Genomic DNA, 19,476 nt, shown 5'->3' with positions numbered 1-19,476 from the left:
GTGGAATCCAGGGACCTGCTCCGGCCAAGTGCACAGTGTCCACGGGCTTATTTCAACACCTGGCTTGACGCCACTGAAGGACTGTGAGCCAGAACTTTGCGGAGGGGATACGGAGAACAACCCTGCCTGATTAGAGACTCCAGCAGATGCCAATCAGGCATCAGTGTCAGAATCGTGGACAGGGCAAGACTAGCATGTGAACCCCACAATGCCCTGGACTCAGTTTTCCCATCAGTATAGTGGAGCAACCCCTCCAAGTTGGTTGATACCAACTTGGCCGAAGCTTTCATCACCTAGGAGACAAACCTGAGACTGAGTTAACTGAGGAGGGGAACCCCAGCCCTGGTGTGGGTGGCAACATGCCACGCACTGGAATCCTAAGAAACTGAGTGCCTATGTTCCTCGCTCTCTGATTCCTGACTGTGGATGCAACGTGACCCACCACCTCCAGCTCCTGCCCTCCCCAACCCACGTCCTCCACACTGTGATGGAGTGCACGCTCTATGAGTCAAATAAATCCTTCCTTCCTTACGTTGCTTTTGCTATGTATTTGATTAAGGTGACAAGAATCACAATCTTTATACCCTCCTCCCTTGCTTACCTCCTAGAAGTTATTGTGAGAATCTGAGGAAGCCTTGGCCATTTAAACTGTCTAAAGCCATGCTAAAGATCCTGACTTGTTCTGAGATGAGAGCCAGTGAAGCAGTAAGAGCTATAGGAAGCAATGCACCTTAGTCAGGTTTTAGTGGGAGGCTCTTGATGCTGGGAGAGGGGGCAGAAACCACTGAGGGGAGCCTTAAAACCACTGGGCAAGTGAGGGGCTACAGCCATAATCCAGATGTGAGATCATGGTGCAGCAGATGTGGAAAGGTCAGAGGTCAAGTTCTGGGTAACTTCAATGTGGTGTGAGAGGCAGCTGCCAAAACGAAATGGGAGGATTCTAACCTAAGCAGAAGGCAGTTCTCACTGTCTGGGATGGGGAGGTACTGAAGGAGGCTTAACCCTGGGCATGGGAAGTGTGAGTTGCCTCAGACACCCAAGTGGGAATACCCAGTCTATCATAATTGAACAAATAAGACTGCTGTCCCTCCCTGGTTAGCCGGTGACCTCAACATTTTGTCTTCAACTTTCTGAGGAAGGGCAGTGTGGTCATACATGAACGTCTCTCTTGTGAGCACCCATCCTGTGGGTACTGTTATTTCTCCCTATTGGGCTCCTTGGTGGGTTGGCCTCCCCTCCCATCAACTTTTCCTTATGTCCCAGCTCCAATCTGCCTCTTCATGCTGTGTTTCCTCCGAGATACCCCAGGGAACTCCTGGAAGCCCAAGAGCACAAAGGCACTTGGTACTTAAAATGAGACAGTCTGGGGCTGGAGAGATGGCTCAGTGGTTGAGAGCACTGGCTGCTCTTCCAGAGGACCTGGGTTTGATTCCCAGCACCCACATGGTGGTCTGTAACTCCAATCCAGGAGACCCAACACCCACCTCTGTCCTCTGTAGGTACCAGGTATGCATGTGGTACACAGACATACATCCAGACAAAACACCCATACAAATAAATAAATAAATAAATAAATAAATAAATAAACACTTCATTTCAAAATAAAAATCGCCAGGCAGTGGTGGTGCACACCTCTAATCCCACCACTTGGGAGGCAGAGGCAGGCAGATCTCTGAGTTGGAGACCAGCCTGGTCTACAGAGCGAGTCCCGGGACAGGATCCAAAGCTACAGAGAAACCCCATCTTGAAAAACCAAAACCAAAACCAAAACAAAACACAAAAATAAAGTCAAGAGTATTCCCCAGCCCTCTTCTCTGTCTGTATGTGGAAAGGTCAGATGAGCAACAAGCAAGAGTATTTTCCTGGCCTGCGGTGGTGGTGCTCTCCTTTAATCCCAGCGCTCAGGAGGCAGAGGCTGGTGGATCTCTGTGAGTTTGAGGTCAGCCTGGTCTACAAAGCAAGTTCTAGGACAGCCAGAGCTACACAGAGAAATCCTGTCCTGAAAAACAAAAAAGGAAAACAAACAAACAAACAAAAACAAAAAAAAGAAAAAAAAAGCAAAGAAAAAGAGAGAGATTATTTCCTTAGTGAGTGAGTACTCACACAGAAGGCCTCAGAACCACCCCGCTGACAAACCTGTGTCCTCTTCTGTAAAGGGCCATTGGCTCACCCAGACAGCAGGGGAGCAATGACCAGAGTGAGGCTCTCGCTGTGTCTTCCTGCCCCTGAGTCAGAGATTGATAGCTCCTGGAGCTCCTTGGCTACCCAGTCACCTGGGGCTCTGAAAACACCTAGAGCCAAGATGATTCTGAGTCCCTGTCTCACGGTCTCGCGCAGGAGAGGGAAGTTGGGTCTAAACCCAGCTGCGGCTTTCCATGTCACTCAGCAACGCGGGTCTCAGCCTTGGCTGGGACCTGGGCTCATCCTCGGTCCAGGATGTTTTCTGATACACATATCCCCAGGTCCCTTCAGGCATCCCCTCACCCCCTCCTGCTAATCTGTTGTTCCCACCTCCCACTTCCTCCCTCCACAGTCTTTGTCTGCACCTCTGTCCGTCTTCCTGATTTTATTCAGCCAACCAGCCAGACCTTTACATGCAGGCAGGGCTGCCCTAAGTGTAACCACCCTGGAGATCTGCTGTGTGAACTGTGCTCATAAGCAAATAAATGTGTCTCCAGACCACTTAGTAAAGCAACCTTCAGGCTACTATTAACTCATTTTACAGATGAGAACACCAAGACCCAGAAAGGCTATAAAGCAGATCTGGGATTCAAACAGCAGCCTCAGTCTCTTCCCCCACCAGGCTCTGCTGTCCAGAAACCTTGTCCTGTGGCAATCGATCCATTACAAGGGTCAACACTCCAGCAACTCCAAGCTGGAGCCGCAGAATTCCTGTGAACCAGGAGCTTTCAGCAGAGACAAGTCCAGGCAAAAAGCTTGAGGAGGCCAAAGCAAACCTAGTGAGTTAGGTATCTGGAAGGGTGACTGGGGACAGACCAAATAAAGCTTGGCTGAGTCAAGGAGAGGTCACCAAGGAAGCCAGCAGCACAGCCCTACTAGGGACCTCAGTGGCAAAGCCATGTCCCCAGGGTCATCTAGTTCCACCCCAACTCCACTCCCTGTCAATGAAAAAGACCCCCCTTTTTCTCTCTGACCACATAATTTGGTCTTTTACTGTCCCCAGACGTAAGAAACAGGAGAAAGGGCCCCAGAATGCCCGCAAGGACTTCTGGGCTATTCATTCATCAAGTCAGGACATGGATGCAGAGAAGTGGTTTACCCACAGCTAGCCAGCTAGTACAGTGGTTTACAGACAGCTAACCAGCTAGTACAGTGGTTTACCCACAGCTAACCAGCTAGTACAGTAGTTTACCCACAGCTAGCCAGCTAGTACAGTGGTTTACAGACAGCTAACCAGTTAGTACAGTGGTAGAGCTGGGAACTGAACTCCAATCTGCCTGATGCTGAAATCCAGCTCTCCAGCCAGGCCTGCCAGGGAAGTGGGGAATGGTTTAGAAGAGGACAGAGGACAGGGAAGTGGGGAATGGTTGAGGAGAGAACAGGAGGCTCAGGCCTCCAGAGGGATGGATATTCAGGACGTCCTGTCAGATGTCTCCATGACAATGAGAGGTTAGCCCTGGGTACCTTGGGGTTGAAATCATTTTGCCAGAAAAGAGAGAAAGAAGAAGGAAATGAAAATTTAGAAAGCCCAGTCAGCCCCGTAGAGGACAGTCGGCCTTGTAGCGGACAGACAGGCTCGCAGCAGACAGACAGGCTCGCAGCAGACAGGCAGACTCACAGCAGACAGTCGGCCTTGTAGTGGACAGACAGGCTCACAGCAGACAGCCGGCCTCACAGCAACAGTCGGCCTTGCAGCAGACAGGCAGACTTGCAGTGGACACACAGACTCGCAGCAGACAGCTGGCCTCTTCACCCACTGGTGCTGAGCCACAGGCTGAGATAGAAAAGCAGGTGGTGGCTGAATGCTGGTATCATTGCTGGCACATTCCTTCACTCACAGGCTTTTGTAAGGCCCTAACCTCAACTCACTGTACTCCCAGCCTGAGGCCAGACCACTGGACCAGCAGGATCCAGCTGCACACAAGCTAGTCCCGAGGTTCCAGACAGACCTGTCAAGAGGCTGGGGACACACATACCCCTAAGGATTAGACTGCTTGCCTGCCATGCCCATGGCCTGGATCAGATCTCAGGCAGTTGGGGTTTGGGTTGTGTCACAGACATGTATAAAGGTGACCACCGCTGTGCTGGACAAGGGGCAGACTGCAACCTGAGGTGGTGTGGTCAGAGAGGCCTTCCAGGTGGCACTGGGGTACCCTACAGGGAAGTAGGCACCAGCTGGGGAGGCAAGAGGGACTGGCAGGTGCCAAGGTCTGGACAAGCAGAGAACGGCTTCCTTGGGAAACTGAAGGGGGCTTGGCATGGGGAATCCTGGGAACAGAGGAAGCATGGCCTCTGAGCCCAGACACTCAGGACAGGAGATGTTGGACACTGAGCGGCAGACACATGGCAGAGGAGGAAGACGAAGGTCAGGCAGGGAGTTTCCATGGTCCTTCCTGGACCAGACATCTAACAGCTGGCACATCCATGGCTCAGGGACAGGGCAGCTTCCTGATCTGATGGTATGCGTGAGTGTCTCAGTATGCAGCCGGGTAGCAGCTATCTAGAGTCAGAATATAATGATGATGGCCATGAGGCGATGTGCCCACTGTGAACACAGCAAGACCTTGCCATGCCCTCTGCAGTACACAGGGATGGCAAAGAGCCATTTGATTCTCAGCCAGTGTTTGTGGTGCCCTGACTGTCTGAAAAACGCTTCTGACCCGTCTCCCCCCATTTCGAAGCACCTACATTGTGCATTCATCCAGTGCACCCAGAGTGGGAGGGAGGATAGCAAGCAACCCGGTCAGGCAATGCATCTCGAGGAACTGTATACGCAACTGGGTGGCTGACATCAGAGTCGCTGAGGAAACGTGGCCAATGAAGGGGAAGAGCGTGGTTTCCTGAGAACAGAGGGGTTGACCTGAGGGCTTCAAAGACGGCCTCCTGGAAGAAATGGCCTCCAGTGTGAGCGGCAGGAAGAAAGGTTATACTCAGGTAGCGATGAGCAGTCAGCAGCCGCACTTCCTCTGGCCGCTCAGTCCTGAGCTTCAGTTTACAGAACTTAGACTGAAGGGCTACCTTGACTCACACGTCCACTGAGCCATGAAATCGGCCACCTTCCCTGCTGTCTCAGGATTCTCTGCTGCTCTGACCTCAAAGTCCCTGCGGTCACCTTGCAACCCCGCCTGCCTCCAACCTCCCCAGGGCCCCGCGAATCTGCCTGGATTGCAAAAACCACTGCCCAGTTCCTGAAATGCCACCAACTCACTCAGGTTCCCCTAAGGCCGATGGCTGGCCCCTCTGCTCAGGAAATGTCAACTAAGGGACACACTGACCTGGGGTCAAGGCTTTCAGAGAAGGTTTCCACAGAAAAACTGGCTTTGGTGACATCAAGACTGGGCAGCTGTCATCATCGCTACCCTGTCACGTCTCTGTTGTGTCAGGCTTGTTCACCCGTCTGACGAAAGTGTGCAGAGTCCCTGCTGCAGCCCAGAGAGACATATGGATCACAGGCCAAGCAGAAGATGTGAGCCCTAGGGTGCCTCTGCCCCCGGGGTGCTTACATCCTGCCGAAACAAGCAGTGTGGGCAAACGACCAGGCAGGTGCTACCACACCTGCTCACACCTGCTCACACCTGCTCACACGTTAACAGCAAAAGGACTGAGGACAGAAGCTAGAGCAGGGCTGAAGAGATGGCTCAGCCAGCAAAGAACTCGCTGTATGAGGATGTGGGCCCGAGTTCGGGTCCCCAGCACTCCCATAAAAGCCGAGACTGGCAGTGTGTGTCTGCAATCTCAGCTGGGAAGAAAGAGACAAGTTCACTGGCCAGCAAGCCGGCCTGATTCGGATACAGGAAGAGTGGGGTATCTATGAGAATGGTGGGGCTTTCTCAGAAGCTAGGGTCCCAGAAACTCTAAAGTTGCCCAAGCTGGCCTGAGCAAATAAATGACTTTGGAGTTCTTGTATCAAGACTTGAAAAAGCCGGGCAGTGGCGCACACCTTTAATGCCAGCACTGGAAAGGCAGAGGCCAGCAAATCTCTGTGAGTTCAAGGCTAGCCTGGTCTACAAGAGCTAGTTCCAGGACAGGCTCCAAAATGACAGCAAAACCCTGTCTTGAAAAGCCAAAAAGAAAAACTGAAAAAAAAAATCCGTGGGCCATAGAGAAGAAATTTTAGAGTGATATTTATTATAGATTCATAAGTGGGAGCCTAAGAGAAAGGGGCGGAGCTCCTGGATATCAGGAGGGATCTCAGGAAATAGGCTACCATTGTGTTGCTAGTAAGGGACTTTTTAAAGGACATATCAGGAACTGGGGCGAGCTATGGAAGGGGTGTGCTGTCAACCCACTGGTCCCCCCAAGTGTCCGTTGCCTGTTCTGTTTCAGTCACCTCGTGGGGGTGACTTTTCAACCTCCAAGCAGGAGCGTTCATTTAGGAGCTGACACAGCAGGAACCAGACCCTCCCGGCATTCTTGCTTTCAACAAGGACATTCTGGCAATGGCTGCTTCTGAGTCCTCACTCTGCCGGACCGCTTTCAAATGCCTGTTCATCAGTCCCATGAGCTCAAGATTCAGAGAGAGGTCGTGCTTCAACGTCAGCCTCTGGCCTCCATACGAGTATTCACCACCTACCCCAACACACAGGCGCTAAGCAAGAAAGTCACAGAAGACCTTCCTCAAGAGGCGATCAGAGGGCCTGGAGAGATGGTTCAGTGGTTAAGAGCACTGCCTGCTCTTCCAGATGGACCTGGGTTCAATTCTCAGCACCCACACAGCAGCTCACAACTGTAACTCTGGTTCCAGGTGACCTGGCAGACACATGTACAGGCAAAACACCAATGCGATGAAATAAAAATAGATTACTTTAAATTAAAAACAAAAAAGCTATCGGAGCTCCCTCAGCAGGTAACTCTTGCAGAGGATCCAGGTTCATCTCCCAGCACCCACATGGTGGAGCACAACTCTCTGGAAGCACAGTTCTAAGTGACACCATGCCCTCTTTTGGTTTCCATGGGCACCAGACACACATGCACATGTACACCCAAATACTCAAATATATAAAGTATGTAAATCTTAAAACTTTTAAAGAAGAAACCAAAGGAAACAAGAAAGCTGTGTGATCTGGGGAGCAGGTACCAAGCTTGGGGTGTGTGTGGGAGTGTAAGCATAAAAGACTAAGGCAGGCAAGCACTGTGAGCTGTGAGTGTGTGTGTGTGTGTGTGTGTCTGTCTGTCTGTCTTGAGTTAAACAGGGTTGAATACCACAATGTATTCTTTGAGACTAAGGCTTCCTGTGTAGCCCAGGCTAGCCTCACAGTTGTGCTCCTCCTATCTCAGTCTCTTAAAGTCCTAGGATTATGGGCCTGTGACACCATGCCCAATGATATTTTTTGTCATGTATTTTATATATATGTGAGTGCGTGCCTGCGTGCCTGCGTGCGTGCGTGAGAGAGAGAGAGAGAGAGAGAGAGAGAGAGACTCAGAGAGAAACACTATCCCCCTTTGTCTCCCTCACCTCCTTCCTGGCACCATCAAGATAAAGAGGGGGAAATCACAGGTGATTAGATGATTCTAAAGTGCAAGTAAAATAGCACCTCAGTGAGCACATTATGCAAATCAGTGAGCTCATTATGCAAATCTATGCAATTAACATCACCAATGAGGTGAAGCCTGGGGCCAAGAACCTAACTTCTTGAGGGGGAGGTGGTTCAGCTCTTGCTGGTCTCCCAGAGCCAGAAACTTCTCAGGACAGAAGAGACAGAGCGGACTGGGCTCGGGTGTGACTCAGACAGAGCTCTACATTTTATTATATGGAGAAGGGTTGGACATTTCTGCATTTTCTGGGCAAGCACGGAAGCATTTGGCATGCGTGGCCCCTTTGTGCAGGGCTCTGGGCAGAACTCCCTCTCATTAAGAAGTGGAGTTTTGTTATCTAGTGTGGTACAGTGAGCTATGGAGGGAGGGGCATGGTCAGTCCTAAGTCAGGTCCGCCGTGACTGGTCTTCAGGGCTCTGTGAGTCCTGGGTCTGATCTGCTACACGCATATTTTGCGAAGGGCAGTTATTATCACCTGTCTTTTACTTGTTCTGCACCCATGTTGTTAGCTGGGTGACTCAGTCATTGGATACAGGGCCCTCATCACCCGCAGGCCTGGCCATGGATGCTGACTGTCAGCTGGGAGCTTGGCACTGGACCATGGGCCAGAAACACTTCCCTGTGGCCCTCAGGGCGGCCTCTTTTTGTAGGGATTAGGTCAAGCTTCTTTATAGCTTGCTGGCCAGGCTCCAAGACAGTCAAACAAAAGTGCATGTTTATAGCCTAGTTTTGAAGTCACACAGTGTCACACCGCGGCCATGCTCTTCTCAAAGCAGTCACAAAGGGAAGAGACACAGACCCCCCCACCTGCACAGCCACGGAGCCAGTGTCAAGAGGCTGCACGGAATGAGAGGTGCCCACGATGGTGGGCAGCTTGGGATAATGCCATCCACCTTCCCTAGAGAGTGAGGACCCTGAAGTGGGGTCTGGGTCAGAGTCTTGCTTTTGAGACTCCAGGCCACATTCGTTCTATCAGTGATTGCCCGAGATCCTCACAGGCCTGTGAGACCGTTTCATGGGCCAAGTCTGTCCAGCCCAACCCTGGACTTTCTTGCACAGAGAACTCAGAGCTGTGTGCCTTGACCACTGGCCCTGAGGAGCCTTTCCTCGCAAACAATGGAGTAAAAGCCCCCGCCTACACATCTTCCTGTGACCCAGCAGCTGGCGCAGCCTTGGCGAAGGAGATACGGAAACGGTGAGGCAGACAGCTAGGAAAGCCTAGCCACAGGGTGTGACTGCGATGAGGGCGAGAGGGTGGAGCAGGGACCTATGGAGTACAATAAGGGAAACAAGGCTTCAGGGAGATGCTGGGGCACACGGGTCATTGCTGAATCCTGAGATTCCAGCTGTCGGGCCTCCAGGAAAATGGGAACCCCTGCCTAGGCCCGTGGGAAGTAGGCTGGGGCTCCCTGTTGCATCCTGTTGCCGACTCTGGCTGCTGAGAGCTTGCCAGAACCTTCTGATCTGGATGACTCTGGACTCAGGGGCGATTACCTGGAGGGTTGGAGGTGGTGTGGGGGCAGGTGGGTGGAGAGGATGGTATTGCTGGCCTGGGGGAATGGGACTGGCCTGGTGGGTTTGCCTAGGGCAGGACACAAACCCATTGTGCTGGTTCAGCAGAGGATAGGGTCCCAGATTCTTTGGAAATGGCTCTGTCGCGCTTCCTGCCTCTCGGAGCATCCTCCACGCTGCCTTATCCAAGCCGCAAACCATGATTTATAGTCTCTGTTTTCAGTGGAAGAAGTGTGACTTACAGAGAGAAGGAAAGGTTGAGCTGGATGGGAACCCCGAAGTTTGGCTGTCACACTCAGGGGCATGTTTGTGGGAGGCCCTCCCTCGGGGTACTGGAGCGATGGGATATTCCCAAACTTTGTTCAGCACGCTGGAGTTTCCAGGCCACTGAACACCAGTGCTCCCAAGAGACCCGCCTGGATGTGGCTTCCTCTGTGGGGCTTCTGCGACATTGTGAGTTGTACTGGCCCTCTACCCCCAGCCATCCTGGCCTGAGTGACTGCCCCTGTAACAGAAGGGTAAACCGAGGCTGACAGGAAATCAATTAAGGGTCAGGGGAAGCTGCAGCTGGGATGTGTTGACTTTCTGCCCACGCCTCCTTCTCCATAGTGGCTAGATGCGTGGGAACCACAGAAAGCCAGGCCAGCCAGCTGCTGTTCCTTGCAGATCAGCTGGTCAGTCTCTGTGACTCATCTTGCATCCCAGTGGCCCTGTCCTCATCTCCCTACGCAGCCTTGTTCCTCAGGCATGAGAATGGCACCAGGCCTGTCCCGTTGCTTCTCCCAAGAACCCAGGGAGATACTGTTCTCAGTCTACACACACCAGATGGGGTGGGCATCCATGCGATTTACTGGCCAAATTGGAACACTTTAGGGAGTCACTGATAATTACACAGGGATTGGGCATGGCAAATAGTGTCTGCCACCCTGCCAGATAGTCATTGCTTAACTCACATATCAGAACTCAGGTCTTGGCCAACAGAACAGAGCCAGAGAGCACAGGGGCAGAAGTGGACTTGAAAACCCCTCCCTCTGAGGGGAATCCAAGTCTATGAGAGACTGTGGAGGACTAAGTGAGATGAGCCTGGGTTCACAGCCTGCTTCTGCCACCTGTGGGCTGTGTGAGCTCAAGCGTGTTACTTAACCTCTCTGACCCTTGGTTTCCTCATTCATAAGATTACCACAGGACAGCAGTAGCCGCTACGAGATGGGATAATATAAATAAATTGACCACAGTCGCATGTACTAAGTAAATAAGAAGCCATTGCTATTCTGTGAGAATTTAAGATTATTTGATTGCTGTGTCCTAAGAAAACGGAACATTAAAATCTCAGCTACAGCCCTGACCTTGCCTTAGGCACAGAACCGTGGGAATGAAGGCCAGGTGAAGGAAGTTGAGAGCTAGGCATGAAGGACAGAGGCTTCCACACACGGTGGGTCCAGAGTGGACTTTCCCGTGGGGCAAGGACATCAGGATGGGATTCCAGACGGAGGCAGCCTCTGGGCAGGGACACAGTCAGGTCTCTTTGGAATGTTAGGCCACACATCAGGAGGGCCACCCGTCATAGCCCACAGAAGGAAACTCCTGCTGCGTTCTGCTTCTTTTTGAGACAAAGTCTTGCTCTGCAACCCAGGCTGGCTTTGAACTCCTGCCACAGCCTCCAGAGTACTTGGATTACTGGCCAGCACCACCATGCTCTGCTGAAGTTCTACTTTTTATCCCTACGTAAAACCTCAGTGCTGGGTCTGAAGAGACGGCTCAGCCGTTAAGAGTGCTTGATGCTCTTGCAGAAAGACTACCAGGGTTAGGTCCCCAGAACCTACACAAGGGCTCACAACTGCCTGGAATTCCAGTTCCAGGGGTTATAACGCCCTCTTCTGGTCTCTCTGGTCACTGCGTACACACGGTACACTTTCCCCAGTGGCCTCAGCTTCATTCCTCAGGAATGAGAATGGCACCAGGCTATGCTGGCAAAACACTCGAAATAAAATACAAACCAATAAATCTTAAAAGAAATGCTCTTTTTGAGATGTCACATGCCATTCTTCCCCTCATTAGTTTTTCTTGGGGTACTTGGGATCATATTTCATCTGCACCCTGTTTAGTCCAGGTTTGAAAAGAATAGAGCGAGTTCAGAGCGGGGTGGGGATTGGTAGAGCCTGGGGACCCCGGGGGGGGGGTATTCTATCTCCAGGCCTCTCAAATCTAAATCTACCTCTAAGCCTAAGCCTGTCAGGTTGTTGTTTTGCTTGTTTGTTTTTTCTGGTTTTTATTTATTTATTTATTTATTTCAGGACAAGGTTTCTCTGTGTAGTCCTGGCCATCCTAGAACTCACTCTGTAGACCAGGCTGGCCTCATACTCAGGGATCCGCCTGCCTCTGCCTCCTGAGTCCTGGGATTAAAGGCGTACATCACCACCACCTGGCCAAGTCTGTCCATTTTAGTCTCTCCTCAGTGAAGCCTGCTCTGGTTTCTATGAAGATGTCTACATGCTTGGTTTAATAACCACCTAACATCTTTGACCAGTTAAAATCCTGAGATAGGAGTCTTTCTGGCTGCTTGACCCTGCCCTTGCCTCTCTCTCTCTTCAGGTACCAGTCTCTGATGAAGAGGTAGAGGCGTAGGCTAAGCAGAGGACTAACTATGGATAGAATTCAGTAAGAAAGGAGTCTATGATCAATTAACGATGTCTGGCTAGGTATAGGAAATACATGTGTTGCAAAGCTGAGAACACAGAAGTAGATAGGGCCATGCTGAATGGACTCAGTAGCAGACTCTATTGTGACATGAGACAGAGGAGGTTTCTAGGTGGCACAGCCTCAGCACAGGCTTAGAAGTGGGTATCGACCGGGTCTCAATGTCCAGCATGCTGGGTGGCTCAGCCCTTCTGCGGCTGCTGCAACGGCAGCTCCCTCAACCACATTCCTATCTCTGTCACAGCCCCAGCCCTGGGAAGTCACAAGTCAATCTGCAGCTGAGCCCATACTCAAACCCTGTTTCCTTCTCCAACCCAGCCCGTGTGTTATGGCAGAGGAGGGAGTAGAGGCAGGGGAGCGGAGAGAATGAAATCAAGAAATAACAGGCTTCATAGGAGGAGTAATGACATTTTAACTTGAAAATTGCAAGAAGACGGGGCTGTGGAGGCATATGCAAATTTCACACCAACGAGATGCAAATAAGCCTGTCTCTGCCTGCCTCTTGCACCTGGATGTGGCTCAATGACAAACCCTAATGGGCACAGTGTGGCTGTGTGATTGATCACCAAGGCCAGCTGGGATGACAACTGTGTTCTCTCTCTGGGAGCTGGGGGAAAGATGTAACTGTTCCTAGGTGGCCCTGAGCACTGTCTGGAAGGAGACCCCAAGGCATGGCCGTATCAAGCCCAAGGTTAGCGAATTTAGGGCACGTCTACTACCTATATTCCTGCCAGCACCCATGGCAGACATCATTAATCAATCATCGAGTTCTTACTGCGCTCTGGGCAGCCCTAACTAATAGAAAAGAGTTGTTGTTAATTCATCTCTTCATTCACGCACCTGACGGCCGTGAATTCCAAAGGTCACAGAACAGGTAGGTTCAGTTCTTGCTCCCACAAAACAGTCTAGGACAGGACATTAGCATTAATAAAATATCGCAAAATGGCAATTTGGATACATGCTCTCAGGGAAAAATTCAGGTTCGTGTAAGGGGTGTGAGCGTGTAAACGTGCACATTATTTTAGGGATCAAATTCAGGGCCTCTCTCTGCGGCACAGGCGCTGTGTTCTATAGGCATCACCACTAGACCTGATGCTTCCTTCTGCGGTCTTAGGCACTACCAACTCTTCATTGCGTTCGGCATGAATGCAGTCACTGTAACCGCAGCCTCCTGTGACTAATTTCTTTCACGTAGCATGAAGTCTGTAAGACCATCCATGTTGCTACATGAATCACTATTTCTCTCCAACATTTTCACTGTGGGAAAAGGCACAGCATAACATGGGCCGTTTTAACTACTTTCAGGTGCGCGCTTCGCTGGTCGTCTCTGAAATGTGTGGGCACCAGCACTAACTGTTTCCAAACATTTTTCATATGTCCAAACCAAAATTCCTCCACCCACTAACAATTCCATCCCCTCTGCCTCCCAGCCCCAGACTCTTCACCCTCTTGTCGTCTCTGTGAACCTTTGGCCGTTTTCCCTGATAGAACCACAAACAGTGTGTGTTCTGTCCATTCCATTTCACCTAGCGTAAGGTTTGCCCCGAGGTGCAGCCTGCACCAGAACCTTCGCTCCTCTTTGAGTGGAGTGCAGCTCGGTAGGTAGAATGCTGGTCTAGCCTGCACTTAGGAAGTTCTGGGTGTGGTGACACATGCCTGTAATTCCGGGGAGTTAAGGGGTTCAGACATGCAAAGTTGTCCTCAGTTACACAGTAAATTCAAGACTAGCCTGGGATTCTTGAGATCCAGTTTCAAAACAAACAAGGACATAATTTCTTTCACTATATATGGGTGTGTGTGTGTGTGTGTGTGTGTGTGTGCGCGCGCGCGCGCGCGCGTGTGTATGATTTATCCATTCATATTTTTTGGACATTTGTGTTGTTTTTGCCTTTAGCTATTGTGAATAATGCTGCCGAGTTTGTATACAATGTTTCTTTTGTTCCAGTTTGTTTTCGGTTCCTGGGGTTTATATACAGGAATGTATCCCTTGGGCTAATGTAAGGCACACCAGCTGCTCCATCATGTGTGTGAGGGTTCTGCTTTGTGACCCCCCACACCAGGAGTCTTCTGCACTGTTACTGCCCCGGTGAGAGGCAACTCGGGTGTTTTTCATCTGGATTCCCCCATGGCAAGGGATGCATCTTTCCATGTGCTTCTCGGCTATTTATGTGTCCTTTCTAAAGATGCCTGTTCGGGTTCTCTGTGTGTGTATGTGTGTTGTGTGTTGTGACACGCATAAGTAGAAGTCAGAATATAGCTTCACAGCGTTGGTTCTCTCCTTCTACCTTTACATGAATTCCAGGAATTGAGCCTAGGCTGTCAGACTTGTGCACTAGGCACCTATCACAGAGTGGGCCCAGCTAAACAACATATCACATATGTGATCAAATATTGTTTACTATTCTACAGGCTGTCTTTTCACTCTCCTTTATTTTTTAGATTTTTTTTAACATGTATGTGTTTTGTGGGCGTGTGTGTGTGTGTGCAACTGGTGCCCATGGAGAGCAGAAGTGGACATCAAATAAAGTTATTGATAGTAGTGAGCAACCATGTGGGTGCTGGGGAGCGAACCTGGGTCCTCTGCGAGAGCAACAGGTACAGGTGCTCTTAACCTCCCGGCAATCTCTTCAATCCTCCTTTTCACTTTCTTGTAAGTCCTTTGACACACACAAGTTCTAAATTGGGGAGAAAGTGTCTCATTTCACAGCCTAGGCTGACCTTGAACGTCCACGCCTCCTGCCTTCACTTTCTGACAGCTAGGATGGAGGTGTGTGTCGCCACACCAGCCTACGAATTTTTAATTTTGGTCAAGTCTAATTTATGTATTTTTGCATTTTTTTTACTTGTGATGTAAGAGTCTGAGAATCCACTGTCAAATCCAGGCTCAGACTTTCTTCTCAGGGTTTCTTAGGTTTATTTCTTTCCTTTAGGTCTGTGATCCATACCCTCCAGAACATGGAATGAAGGGGTCCGGCTTCATTCTTTATGTGTGGAAATCAGGTAGTATCAGAGCCATTTACTGAGAGACAATTCTATTTTTAAACTTTTGTATTATTTAGTATTGTTATGTGTGTGTATATTATATATGCGCTTGGGCACACATGTGTCATAACAAACTAGTGGAGGTCAGAGGACAACTTCACAGAGTCAGTTCTCTCCTGGGATAGAACTCAGGTCATTGGGCTTGAGCAGCAAGCCCCTTTACCCACTGAGCCATCTCGTTGACCCTGAAGAGACAACTCTTTTTTCATTGATAGACTTGGCATCTTGATCAAATCAGGTCATAGACATGTGATTTCCCTTCTGCCTCTCCACTCTGTTCCACGTGTCTATCCGTCTGGCAATGCGGCACTGTTTTGGTCTTTAAAGTAAGCCTTTAAATTTATAGTAAGATTTATAGTAAGCCTTAGACTGGCAACTTGGAGTTCTCAGCTTCTTTCCCCTAGGTTGTTTGCCTGTCTGGGACTTTTTGAAGTTTGATGTAAATTTGAAGATTGGCTTTATTATTTGTGCAGTAGAGCCTGCAGGAATTGTGTAAGGCTTACCCTGCATCTGCAGATTCCTTCTGCAAGGCCTATACTCTTAGCAGTGTAGAGTGTACCTGCTACCAGAGATTTCAGGCTCAAACTTGGGCCCTGGCAGCTCTACCAAGCTAGACTCAGCCACCCATCCTCAAGGGGCCAATTGAGGAGACAAGTGAAAAGCTGAGAAGGGAGATTTATTCAATGTGGCCACATTGGGAAGAAGAGCAAAGAAAGGACCAAAGCCACCAAAGTAGGGGGTTCTGATGGGAGGTGTTTGGGTTTAAGGGTGAGGGCCATGCATAACTAGGTAGTCCTGGTCCAGGTGTGGCTCTGCCTGCCAGTGACCCATCATTGTGTCTGTCCCAGGCTGTCCCACAAGATGGCCAGGGGAGATTATCTGAACTGTGTGGAATCTCTTCCTGGAAGACAAGCTCCTCATCTCTGACTGCACCGGGCCTCAGCCCTTCGCTCCTCATAGCATAGGAATACAGGGGAACCTTTAATTCTTTGGGGTCCATGACTTCAATATCTGGCACACGTGCAAGCGCCCCTTTAGGATACTGTTTCTCCTGCCAGGACCAATATAGCGCCTTTCTCTGTGTTTGTAGAGTTCAGCCTTGAGGGACTTGCTGCAGCTGATATGAACATTTCTGAAACGTGCCTGTGTCGGGAGCAAACATCATAAACAGACTACAAGCAGCCGCCCAGGCTAGAAGTCGTCAGTGTCAGCTCACCGTGGGTGAAAACGGTTCTCTTCCTCTCTGCTCATAACTAGGAAGGGCAGGCCCAGGTGGTTTCTGTTTGCTGCTGGTTCGAGACGAGGGTTTAAACAGCCGGCCTGCCCACGTGGTCAGCTTGTCATCCGAACAGCACTGATTTAATAATGGCAGAAACGCCAGGAGAATTTTCTTGTGTCATGTGTTAAGACTCCAGATATAAAACATTGTATAAAAGAGAGCACTTACTGGCCGTTTTGTGCACATCAGATTTACATGCTTTTAGCTCTGTAAGTTTTGTGTAATATATAGAAAAAGGGCTGCCAACATGCCTCAGAAATAAGGTACTTGCCGCCAAGCCTGATGACAGGATTTTGATTCCTGGAACCCGCGTGGCAAAAGGAGAGAAGTGACACCTGTGAGTTGTCTGACGGCCATACATGGGCTGTGGCATGTCATATGCACAAGACCACGCACATGTAATAAAGCAATGTCATAAAGTTTAGACACAGCATTTCAAATGCATTTATAATCACAGGAATAAATGCACTAAAATCACTTTGAAATAGTTGTATATCAACTATTTTTATTTTTTTCTGTTATTCAAAAGCGGTAATTCAAAAGTTTTTAACACACATAGATACTTAAAGAACCTTGACTTTTTTGAGACTGTTTCCCAAGTGATGAAAAACCTGGCAAAATCAGCAGAAAACATGAGCAACCCTAACAAAACGTTAAGATCTTGATGGTTTTATAGTGTATACACACACTGGGTTAGATATTAAAATATCCAGTTTCATAACGTTATTTATAACAAAATATATCATCTGCTCACAACCAATTAATGCTGAGCAGCGGCCTTATTATTCCAACTGCAAAATTAGCCCATATTTCAATACTAACTAAATATATGCCTGTTCCACATGGAACAAAACCCAGAAATCTTGCAGAAGGTGTCTCTAAATATGGGTCAATATAAAAATTTGTCTTTTAAATTTACAGTTTTAACTTTGCCTGACAAAAACCGGCTTAGCAAACTTAGAGCACTTAGCCAAAGCACACTTTAACACTTGAATCGCCCTCAAATACAAGACTTCAGCTCTCCCATTGGTAGGACTTAATAATAAGCCCCTTTCCCATTACCTTCCAGGTAAGCTTACCGAATCTTGAAAGCTACCGTTTGTAGGGACTGAATTCTCCTAGAAATTTCATTATGAAAAGATTTAACATAAAAAATATACATATATATTTTCATATATATGTAATATTCTTAATAAAAAGTTACACTGGATTTCTGGAGAACTCACATATCAATCACATATTAAGAATATCTGGCCAATGCCCCTCTTATCTGCCATGTGGTGGTGAGGGTGAGGGAAAGATGCCCTCTCCCCCTCATCCCTGCCATCTGTGGCATGGGAGGGAGCTGACCCTCCCTCTTACCAGCTGCAGCACTCAGGAAAGTGGGCCCTACACTTCGCCTGGGCAGCAGTGTAGAGCTGACCCCGTTGACAGGGGCACTGATGAACCACTGGCCGGGAATGTGAGCTTGGGAGATCTGGCCCCGCCCCCATCTGCCATATGATGGTATGGATAAGGGAGAAATATCTCTCCCTGCCAAATCCCTCAACCTGTGGGAGTTAGGAGACTTGGCCCTGAGGTCATAAGATCGGGAGAGCTGTCCTGCCCCTCACCAGCTGCAGCACTTGGGAAAGTGGCCCTTGCATCTCGCCTGGGCGACACAGTAGAGCTGACCCTGATTGTATAGGTGTGGGTGAGCAGAATTGGCCCCACCCCTTGCTCCTGGCTACCGAGGGCGAACTAGCTGGGGCAGTGCTGGAGAGCGCACCCTGGTGGTGAGGATGGGGAAGAGCTGGCGGGCTGACCAACCAGGCCATTACCTGGCCCAGACCCAGGGTTATGAGTTGGCCCACCCCAACATCCACCCCATCTATCATCTGCTGGAGCATGCAGGTCCAAAGCTGCAGAATCTCCAACAGGATATCCAAGAGGAGTCCCAGTGAGGGCCCAGTACCAACGGTGTAGCAGAAACCAGAGGCCTCAAACAAGACCATTGACTTTGCAATGAACACTTGCAAGTAAAGTTGTATGGACTAAAGGACTGTGTCACACTGCAGCCTCTATGATGAGATTTTTCTTTCCTTTTTTATTTTCCCTTAAATTTTATTTTATTTTGAGGGAGAGGGTGCAAGGACAGAGGGCAGATATGAAGGGACAGAGATAAATGGGATTGAGCTACGTGATGTGAAAGACACAAAGAATAAATAAAGAGGAAGTTAAAAAAAAAAGTATCTGTCCAGCAAGATGGCTCAGCAGGTAAAAGCGCTTGCCCCACAAATCTGGAAACTAAGTTTGATCCCAGGAACCCTCAGTGGAAGGAGACGACCAGCTCCCAAAAGTTGTCCTCTGACCACCACTTGGGCATGTGTGCATCCTACAACACACATCATATGCACACATATACAGCAATAGTAAATTAAATAATTTAAAAAGAATATTCCTGGAAACCTATACAATAATGAAAGAAAAGGAGGGTTTTTCCAGCTTCAGTTTCAATTAATTAATTCAGAATTAAAATTTGAAAAGTATATAGATCTAAACCATTCTACAGGTTAACAAGGGCAGTGATTCTCAGCCTTCCTAATGCTGTAACCCGTTAATACAGTTCCTCATGTTGTGGTGACTCCCGGCCGTAAAATTATTTTCATTGCTACTTCATTACTGTAATTTTGCTGCTGTTAGGAATCATAATGTAGATATCTGGTCATTTGATGGTTGCTTCCCCAGCTGGTGGCACTGTTTTAGAAGGTTCTCGAAAATGTGGACATAGCCATAGCTGGAGGAAGAAAGTCACTGGGGTTGTAAGCTTGGGGGGCGGGATCTACCATCCCAGCCACTTTCCTTCTTGTGCTTCTGTTTCCAGGCCCCTGAGATATCAACAGCTTTGCTCCAACAAACCCTCCCTGCCATGACAGACTGAACCCTCAGACACCCTGAGGCAAGACAACCCCAACTCCCCTGTAATTCGTTCCACAGGTGTTTTACGCACCAAAACCTAGGTGGCTGGTGCCAGGCTGAGGACGAGGCTCATCGGTAGAGTGCTTGCCTAGCGTGTTCAAAGCCCTGGATGTGATCCCCAGTCCTACATGACACTGGGCGTGGTGGTACACGCCTGTAATCATAGCACTCGGGATGCGGAAGCAGTTGGCTCGGAAGTGTCAGAGGCTGGGCTATATGAGGCCATGTCTGAGCAAGAACAGCAAACAAAAATCAAAATAATTAGTATGTGC

This window comes from Myodes glareolus, chromosome 10 (assembly GCF_982192425.1).
Source record: "Myodes glareolus chromosome 10, mMyoGla1.1, whole genome shotgun sequence".
Classification (NCBI taxonomy): Eukaryota; Metazoa; Chordata; class Mammalia; order Rodentia; family Cricetidae; genus Myodes; species Myodes glareolus.
The sequence above is the reverse complement of the archived record's forward strand: the minus strand, read 5'-3'. Positions refer to the sequence as shown.